This window comes from Elephantulus edwardii, unplaced genomic scaffold (genome assembly GCF_000299155.1).
Source record: "Elephantulus edwardii isolate Elephantulus edwardi_28Jun2011 unplaced genomic scaffold, EleEdw1.0 scaffold00196, whole genome shotgun sequence".
In the NCBI taxonomy this organism is placed as follows: Eukaryota; Metazoa; Chordata; class Mammalia; order Macroscelidea; family Macroscelididae; genus Elephantulus; species Elephantulus edwardii.
In genome coordinates, this window is record NW_006399946.1 from 5,487,754 (window position 1) to 5,497,361 (window position 9,608).

The window sequence follows — 9,608 nt, forward strand, 5'->3', positions numbered from 1 at the left end:
AATAATAATAATAATAATGTCAAAGAGCTCTTAGTGCTGAGAGTTATGATATCAATGCCTTACAAAAACAATGGTACTTTCAGTTGCTTCATTTACATGTAAAAGTTGGACAATGAAGAAAAATTAAGCCTTTAATTTGTGGTGTTGGCGAAGACTGTTAGATTCACCATGGACTGCCTAAAGAATAGTCTTGGAGAAGAGGCAGCTAGGGTGCACCTTCGAGGCAAGGATGGTGAGACTCTCATATGATTTGGGCATGTGGTTTAGTTTTTTGTATCTTTTTTTTTTTTTTCATTTTAAACAAGAAGTTTATTGAAACAACAAGATGCTTGACCTGTAGGGAAAACTATCTAGGATTTATTTATTTTAGAGTAATTTATTCCTTCTTAAAGACATGTAATAACTATGTACAAAAAAAAGTTATAAAATTGTCCTTGGTTTTACAATGATAAATGAAAAACTTTAAAATTCTCCAACCTAACAAAATATGTGAGGATTTTTTTATGTCATTTTTTGTTAAACAGTGAGGACAAAATAAACTTAGTTGGAATATAAAGTTAGGAGCTGAATGAGCATGCCACTTACAGAGAAAGGGAGTATTTTCACAGAACCAGTATTTTTCCTCTTTCCATCTCCACTTGATGTTGATCAAAACATACTATTGGTCATTTAATTTGTGAAAAATATCGTGCAATGTGCATGTGCACATGCATCAGTTGGTTTATGTACAAGAAAAGAATTGTTGTTGATTGTTGACAAGTAGAGGACTACTCATAGTGACTCTATGAATAAAAGACCTGAAGCCTTTCTGTAGCTATCATCATTTCTCAAAGTTCATAGAATTTCCAGAGGCATGTTGTTTAGGAAGTGGATGCCACTCCTGCTTCCAGACATGTCTTAATCTAGGAGCTCCACCAAACACTGTCCATCAGAGAGTTCAGCATCACAGCCACTCCAGGTAACCTCAGTACAGCAAATTGACAGACCAGTGCTGCACCACTGAGAAGGATGTTCCTCTAAATTATAATCACATTAGGCCCGAAGGCCTATGGTCCTAGGGCCTAACTGGCTAGTGGTGTTGACTCTAAACAAGAGGCTTAAATAAAAACAACCAAACGTTCTACACGACCCTCAACCAAAACAAGAGAGCCCACCTTTCAGAGTAGAAACTGCTTCCCCCAGTCTCCCTTTTGCCCGTCAAATTGGAATCTGATCTGCCTCATTGACAAATTCTGTCATTCACAATAAGCTGTCATTAGTTTACTAAGTAGTGTATGCCTCTTATTTTTAAACTACACCACAGAACCATTCTGCCCCACCAACTTCAAACGAATATGATCATCGTTCTCAGTCTTAACTCCTTTTTTGGGTTTCTCATCGGCCATGGCGAGCCCTGGAGGTAACAGCTGAACGAGCAGCACCCATGGCGCACACGGCGACACCCGTGGCAGAACCCGTGGTGCACACAGCAGCACCCAGAGACACAGCAGGAGACAGCAGTGGTGGAGGAGGGAGTGCAGTTTCTGTGCATCTTAACCTTTCCTTGTCCTTTACTACATGTTGCTTTGTGTGTGTTAGAGAGTGCAGAGAGGTTTTGGTTGTCTTTTTCTTTCCTTTTGTTTATGTTACCAACTATGCCCCTGATTATAGGATTTATTAGGGAAGTTAATTGGTTATTATTCAGTTGCAGTAGGTCGGAAACATTGGTTCTCAAGTATCCTTGCAGGCGCTCTGAAGTTACAAAACTTTTGCTAAGCCCATGGCTCTGGACTATGTGGGTGGCAGTTCCCAGTCAGTCCTGCCCCTCAAGTCAGTTCCTGGTTCTCTGCTAGCTCCTGTGGGAGGTCTGGTCTGATCTGGTCTCCGTCCACTGCAAGGGTTTTGAGCCCAGAAGAGCATGACGAACTCTTCATTTTCCTGCATGGTAACTGGATTCCCCTTGCACATTTTATTTCACCACTTAGAACATTGAGAGCATCTTGAGTCAAACTTAACCTACAAGAAATTTTCTGTTGTTGTTATTGTTGTATGCCGTAGAATCGATCCGCCTGACACAGGAGATTTCCCCTCCTTCTCCAGTGGAGCATTTGGTGCTTTCAAACCACACACCTTCGGGAGTGCCTAGCAGCTTCTTATCACTAGACCACAAGAACTCCCAGTTCTCTATCTTTTATACTGTACATTTAAGCCCTGTTGGTCGTTGTTATCACTACTTAATTCATTATATTTCATGAGACCTGTAACATAATTTTATCCTTTTTATATATTTGTTATTAAGAAACATAGACAACATAATTAGAAGTTTTAAGTTATGAGGACCTTTTCATCAGCCTTTATACTTGAAAATGCCTTTTCCTTTGCTAGGACTTGCTTTTCATGTGTTTACTTCAGTTGCTGCCTAATTTCTTTCCCGTCAGGTGTAGAACTCTGAAAAGTATTTTATTTGTGTAGCCGTTTTGGTGGATATGAACTCTCAGCATCTCTTTGTCTAGGAATATTTTAATTTCATGCTCATACTAAGGGGTTATTTACTGGGAGTATTCTTAAGTGATTGTTTGTCCCACCCTCGTTTTCCAAGCACACTGTGTCATCCCAATTGCCTTCTGGTCTCTGCTGTTTCTGAAGAGAAATCATTATTTCTTCTTATTGAGGATCATTTACATATGACTAAGTTTAGAACTTTTTCTCTTTGAATTTTGAGAATGCACCTATATTGTATGGTGGTGGCTTATATATTTCTATGATGTTGTATGGTGGTGGCTTATATGTTTCTATGATGCTGCAAACTCAGCTTCTGAAATGATCAGCACAGCATGGTAACCCGTGTTGGACAGGTTTTGGCTGAGCTTCCAGAATAAGACAGCTGAACAAGAAGGAACTAGGGCTCAAATTCTAAAAATCTGACTAGCGAAAACCTTGCAAATAGCAGTGGAACATTGTTCGATACAGTACCGAAGATGAAGCCCTCCAGTTGGAAGGCACACAGAATATGGCAAGAGAAGAGCTGCCTCCTCAACATAAAGTTCATTTTAATGATGAAAATTAAGAAGAGCAAAGTTTTTGCAGTCCTCATTTGAAGACTGCTGCAAGTAACAATTACTAACTAGAATGTCAAATGTACAAAGATTGAAAATTTGAAATAATAAAAATGACATGGAACATAAAAAAATATTCTAAGTTTTAGTAAACGGAAATGGCCTAGTGATGCCATTTGAAATGGGATAAACATTGTGTACTTTGCTGAGAAAGACAAGTGGAAGAGGAATTGCATCACATGCATTATGAAAAAGAATGTTTCAAGATCTATTCTGAAGCACCACAGTGCCAGTGATTGAATATACCTACAGTGAAGACCAGTAAATTATAGTGATATTTTAATTTGCCAGCCATTAATGCCACCAAGTCAGGGGAGAAGGGAAAATCAAATTGGGAAAAGTGTATGTTAGGGCTAAATCCTTTTTTCATACTTAGTCAATTAATGCTGGTAAAAAAAAAGTATCTGTGAAGCTGGACTTTGTGAAGAAAAATGTGGTATCAGGAGGGATTTAAGACTCAGTAGCAACCTGCATTATCCAGATGACACAACCTTGCTTCCTTAAAGTAAGAAGGACTTGAAATACTTGCTTGAAGAAGATCAAGGCCTGCAGCCTTCAAAGTCCTCATCACTGTGCCAATATGCCACAAAATGATAGATGGAAATTGTCAATTACTTCACCTTACTTGGATCCACAGTTAACTCCCTTGGTACCAGTAGTCAGAGAATCAAAAGACATTGCATTGGGAAAAATTTGCTGTCAAGAACCTCTCCAAAGTGATAAAGAGCAAGGATGTCAGGTGAAATTGATCCCAGTCATGATATTTTTAAAAACTTCTTATGCCTTTGAAAATTGAACACTGAATAGGAAGATAGAAAAGGAATTGAGTTTTTGAAAGTTTTTGACAAAAGAGGAATTTGAGCCCTTGAGTTGTGCTGTTGGAGAAGAGTACTGGATATTCCAAGGGCTGCCAAAAGAACAGACAAATATTTCTTGGAGAAGGTGCAATCAGGGTGCTTCTTGGGATAAAGAAAATGAAACTTTGGCTCACACTCTTTGGGCATGTTGCTAGGAGGGTTCAGTCTTTGGAAAAAGATATCATACTTGGAAAGCTGGAGCATCAACAAAAAGAGGAAAATCCTCAACAAGATGCATTGACACAGTGACTGTAACAATAGGCTCATGTATATCAGAAATGGTGAGGTGAGGATGCACAGGATAGGGAAGGGTGCAGATCTGTTTGTTCAGAGTCACTGTGAGTCATAGATGGCTCAAAGGCACTTTTCACAATTGTCAAAGATGAAGAAATCAAGGACTTTTCACTAACTTCTTCAGTCTAAATTTTGCCAAGTTTTAAATCCACATAAATTGAGAATTGCTGGTGATTGGAATGCAAAAGTTGGAAGCAAACATCAGTAGTTAGAAAATCGGGCCTTAGTGATAGAAATAATGTACATGATAAAATTTTTTAAAACCAGTAATTTATTAATGACTTCTCCCCCACCCCCAACTACATAAATGGTGACTGTACACATAGAACTTACCAGATGGAATTGGCAGAAATAAAATAAACTACATCTTTGGAGAGAGACAATAAAAAAGTTCAAAATCAGTCAGTCATAACAAGAGCAAAGGCTGAATTTGGAACAGATAATCACTCTTTAACTCTTCCTGTTGAAACTAAAGAAAAGTAAACCAAGTCATGAAAGCCAAATTACAACATTTGGTATATGATCCCTCAATTTAGAGGTCATCTTAAGGATATATTGATACAATTAACACTAATAACAGGAGCTAAAGGAACTAATCTATAGGTACTGGTTCTACGGAAGCTTGTTAGGTGGGACTGGAAAGCAGTAGGATGGAATGTTGTTGATTCGCTAAGGGCAGTGAGGTAATATGATAAGGCCTCCTATTTAAAAACCTTTTTGGTAGGCAGTATGGTGCTGGACACCAGTCTGAAAGTCACCTACAGGAGCTGGCTCTACAGAAGCTTGTTGGCTGTGATTGGTGAGCAGTAGGGTGGAATGTTGATTCACTAAGGGGAGTGAGGTGATGTGCTAGGCCTCCTATTTAAAAACCCACTAGGGCCTTGCAGCCTGGCTTAAATTGTTTTTTGACTAACATTGTTCTAATTGGTATAGCACAGGTCTGTGCATTACTGTACAGAGGTAACTTGTGGTTGCTGTGATGCTAAACACGGTGACACTGATGTGCCAATGCGATAATAGTTACTCATGGTGGACAGTGCTTGGTGGAGCTTCTGAATTAAAAGAAGCTTGGAAGCAGGAGTGGCATCCACTTCTTTTTTTCCCCAACTGAATAAATCTTTATTAAGTTCTCACTAAGTGCATGAATTTAGACTATATAACATGCATCGAAAAGTGTGACTTCAACTAGGCCCTTTTTAAAAAAAGAAAATTAAAACTTCTAAAACTTCACTAAAAACGGTACCAAGATAAACTAGCCTGTTGGTGTAACAACAGCTGATCAAAAAGGCTACAGAATTTGGAAGAAAAACGTGTACTTGGAAGCACTATTCTCTGCGGGTCCATTCCCCTGAAGACAGAAAAATGCTCAAGAAATTAACTGGCTCAGAGTTACAATGAAAAATTGAGAGAAGAATAAGTCACAGCTTGGGGAAAAAAATTCAAAGAGTAGAAGACACAAATAATTCAGAAGTGTCCCCAGAGTTGTGACGGCACTCTGAACTACCCGAAGGGCCTCATGCCCCTCTGGATAGAAATGCTTTAGAGTGGTAGGTTCTCCAGTGTACCAACTGTATTTTCAAGTCTAATTCTGGTATTTGTACCTAATATAAAGAAGAAAAAAGCAGCAAGGAGAGAGTGTCAAGTATATAGGATATAAGATGACTTGACATCCTAGAATTCCCAGTTCCAGTCTTTTACTTCAGGAAAAGTACATGTCGGCTCAGTCCAAGGCAACACTGTAGGCACTGCTACTGATGACTTGTTATAAGCAGGAGGCAGCAGTGAAAGTATCAAATCCTGACTCTGCTCTTTCATCAGTTTAAAGACTATATGGGATAATAAACAGCTTGCTGATGGCCTTTTTTCAGGATCCTGTTGCAAACAGAGTTGCACCAAGCTATAGAAGGCAGGAGAGAAAGTTTTTGAAGACGGTGTCTGCAGCCTGTCACTGTTCACTGTGCGAGTGCCACTGGACACCAGCACACTTTCTCCAATCCCCGAGTCTATACCTGATCTGGAATTTTTCATTCAGGATTCTGATTGAGGGAAAATATTGAGATCCAATGGCCTATGAGGAGGACCTTTCAATTTATGTAACAGCATCTGAGTTCTGGGCATGTCCTGGAAAAGTACCTGCCCACTGGCTAATTCACATGCTGTAATCCCAACACTATAAATATCTGATTTCACATTATATCCATGTAAATCCTGCCTCAGTAGTTCTGGACTCAGCCACAGCTTCACTGATATGCTGAACTGTGGCAAATCATACATAGCCCTATGCCTCTGTCCATGCTTAACCAAACTATGCAGATGGGACAGGCCAGAGAGGGTCACTAGGCCATCATCAGAAATGAGGCTGACTTTAATACTTCAGTACTCCTGTGAATATAGCCATTTTGATAGAGATAGTTCAACCCCCTCACTGCTCCAAAGAGAATGTTTCTAAAGTTTCACTCATCCCTTCAGGAAAGTCTTCAAGAGGTGACATGCTGATCCACAGGTCATAAATGGAGAAATAACCTAAAGCCAGCTGCCAACAGTGAAAACTGTCCAATAAGTTGTAATATTGGCATGCTGGAAGAAGTGAGATAGAATCACTGATTTCTGTAAAGCTTTTAGACATTCTTCTGTACAGTTTTCGAGGTTTGTAATTTTTACAGTCACCAGTTTTTCTGTAGGAGTATGTCTTGCAAGATGGATAGAAGTCAAGTTGTCAAATCCTCTTCCTATTTCCACTTGAAGTTTATAGTGGGAATCATTAGTGGAACTTATATGACTTTACTGGCTCCAGCAGACGGAGGAACGAAAGAAAGGGTTGGCTCATCGACCAAATATTGATGAATACTGGTATCAGTATTTCAGGTCTGAGTGATTCAACTTGTGTTCATGAAGTGCAGAAACAATCCAATAGAGACACTGAAAAAGTGGCAAAAATCCATCTATTCCAAAGTAGATCTTTATTTTTTTTTTTTTCAAGATGTAGAAACATCCCACCTGGTGGCGACCGCATACAACCACTCTCCTGGCGGCAGGAGCTGGGGTTGGGCGTGGGATCCTGGGAATCAGGGATCCCGCTCAGCGGAGGGACCTGGCGAGTGCCTTCGGCCAGCTCCCTAGGTGAGTCGTGGGGCTCTGGAGATCGTGGGGCACGACCCAGACAGGGGTTGGCAGCCTGGAAATCTGGCATCCACTTCTGAAATGGCTTGCCTCTGGAAACTCTATGAACATGGAGAAACAACCAAAGTTCTAAAAACGTTCAGGTCTTTCATTCATAGGGTTGCTATGGGTAGTCTACGACTCAACAGCACTTAACAACACCACGACCACTAATAACTGGAGGGCGAGACAAGTTGTGGGATGACATTAAGGATATCATACATGGGGGGAACAAGCAGAATGTCACTAAAAGGACAACCAAAAAGGATGTCTGACAGACTCCGAAACTAGCTCTTTAACAGCTAAACAGCTAACGTGAAACTATTTTAAAGTTCGACTTGATAAGACAGAAAAACATATAATAAAGTTATTATAATGAAATGTGCAAAAACCTGGAGTTAGAAAACCCAAAGGGAAGAACATGCTTGACATTTCTCAAGCTGAAAGTGCTGGAAAAAAGAAAAAGTCAAGCCTTAAATTTCAATACTGAAGGATTCTATGGGAAAAGTATTGAATAACATACTTTGTTGTTAGGTGCCTTCCAATGGACTACCTCTCATAGCAACCTTCTGAACAATGCACCTAAACCCTGCCCTGTCCTAACACCATGCTCATTTTCTCTGCTATACTCAAGCCTCTTGTACAGTTACTGTCTCAGTCCATCTCATTGAGGCTCTTCCCCTCTTTTGCCTATCCTCCACCTTTCCAACCAATATGTCTTTTTTTCCAAATCCTGGCTCTTCCTCACATGAGATGAAGTTTTACCATACCCAGTTGCACTTTCTCTGAGACATACTTGTTGATTCTTTTGTCAGTCCATGATACATTCAGTACTCTTCTCCAGCAGCACAATTGAAAGGCACCAATTCTCCTTCTATCATCCTTGTTCAATGTCTAACTTTTAGGTGCATAGCAAGTAATTTAAAAGACTATGGCTTGGGTGAGATGCACCTTAGTCTTCAAAATGACACCATAGCTCTTCTACATATTCAGGGAGAGGTCCCTAACCACACATTTCCCCAGTGAAACATGTCTATTGATTTCCTGACTGCTGGTAGGTACCAAAGGAGTTGATTGTTGATCCAAGTAAGATGAAATCATTGACAATTTCCATCTTTTCTCCATCTATCATGATGTGACCTACTGGCCAATGGTGAATTTTGTTTTTCATATACCAAGATGTAAGCCATACTGAAGGCTATAATATTTGACCCTCTAAAGCAAGCATTTTAAATCCTCTTCACTTTCAGCAAGCAAGGTTATATCAACTGCATAATGCAGGTTGTTGAAAATCCTGATGCCACATTCTTCTTCATAAGGTCTTCATAAAGTCTAGCTTCACAAATTATTTGATCAGCATACAGACTGAGTAAGTATGGAGAAAGGATACAGCCCAAATATATACTTTTCTTGATTTTAAACCACTCAGACCTTGGTTGAGGTGTAGGTTTTGCATGAATACAGTTAAGTGTTTAGAGATTCCCAAGCTTCTCAATATTAGCTATAATTTGTTATGATCCACATAGTCAAATGCCTTTGCACAGTCCGTAAAGCACAAATAGACATTCTTCTGGTATTCTCTGCCTTTAGCTAAGAACTATCTAATAGCAGCAATGATATCCTTGGTCCCACATCCTCCTAAATCTAGCTTTACTCTTTAGCAATTCTTTGCCAATGAAGTGTTTTAGCCATTTTGAATAATCTTCTCTAGGATTTTGCTTGCCTTTGATATTATTTGATTACTTCCATATTCTGTGAGATCACCTTTTTTGGGAATGCATAAAAATATGCATATTTTCTGGTCATTTTGTCAGGTAATGTCTTCCAAATTTCTTAGTGCAGCCTGGTGAGCACAACTGCAACTATTTGTTAAAACATGTCAATTGGTATTTCATCAATTCCTGAGGCCTTATTTTTTTGCAATACCTTTAGTGCATCTTGAACTTCTTTTACCATCATTGGTTCTTGATCACATGGTACTTCCTGAAATGGTTTCATATCAACCATATCATTTTGGTACTTTGACTCTGTATTTTTTGCGTCTTCTTTTGATGCTTCCTGGATTATCCAGGATTTTTTCCTACAACATCCTTCAATATTAGAGCTCAAAGCCTGAATTTGTTTTTCAGTTATTTTTTAATTTATTTTCTGTACTTTTTAAAAATTTTAATTTTTTTTAAATTTTAATAATGTTAATGAACAT

At 39.2% G+C, this 9,608-nt stretch overlaps 1 pseudogene; it reads right to left on the reverse strand.

Moving 5' to 3' along the window:
- Nucleotides 1–5,917: 5,917 nt before the first annotated feature.
- On the reverse strand, nt 5,918–7,436 carry LOC102877332 (annotated as a pseudogene).
- Between the last annotated feature and the right edge of the window lie 2,172 nt (nt 7,437–9,608).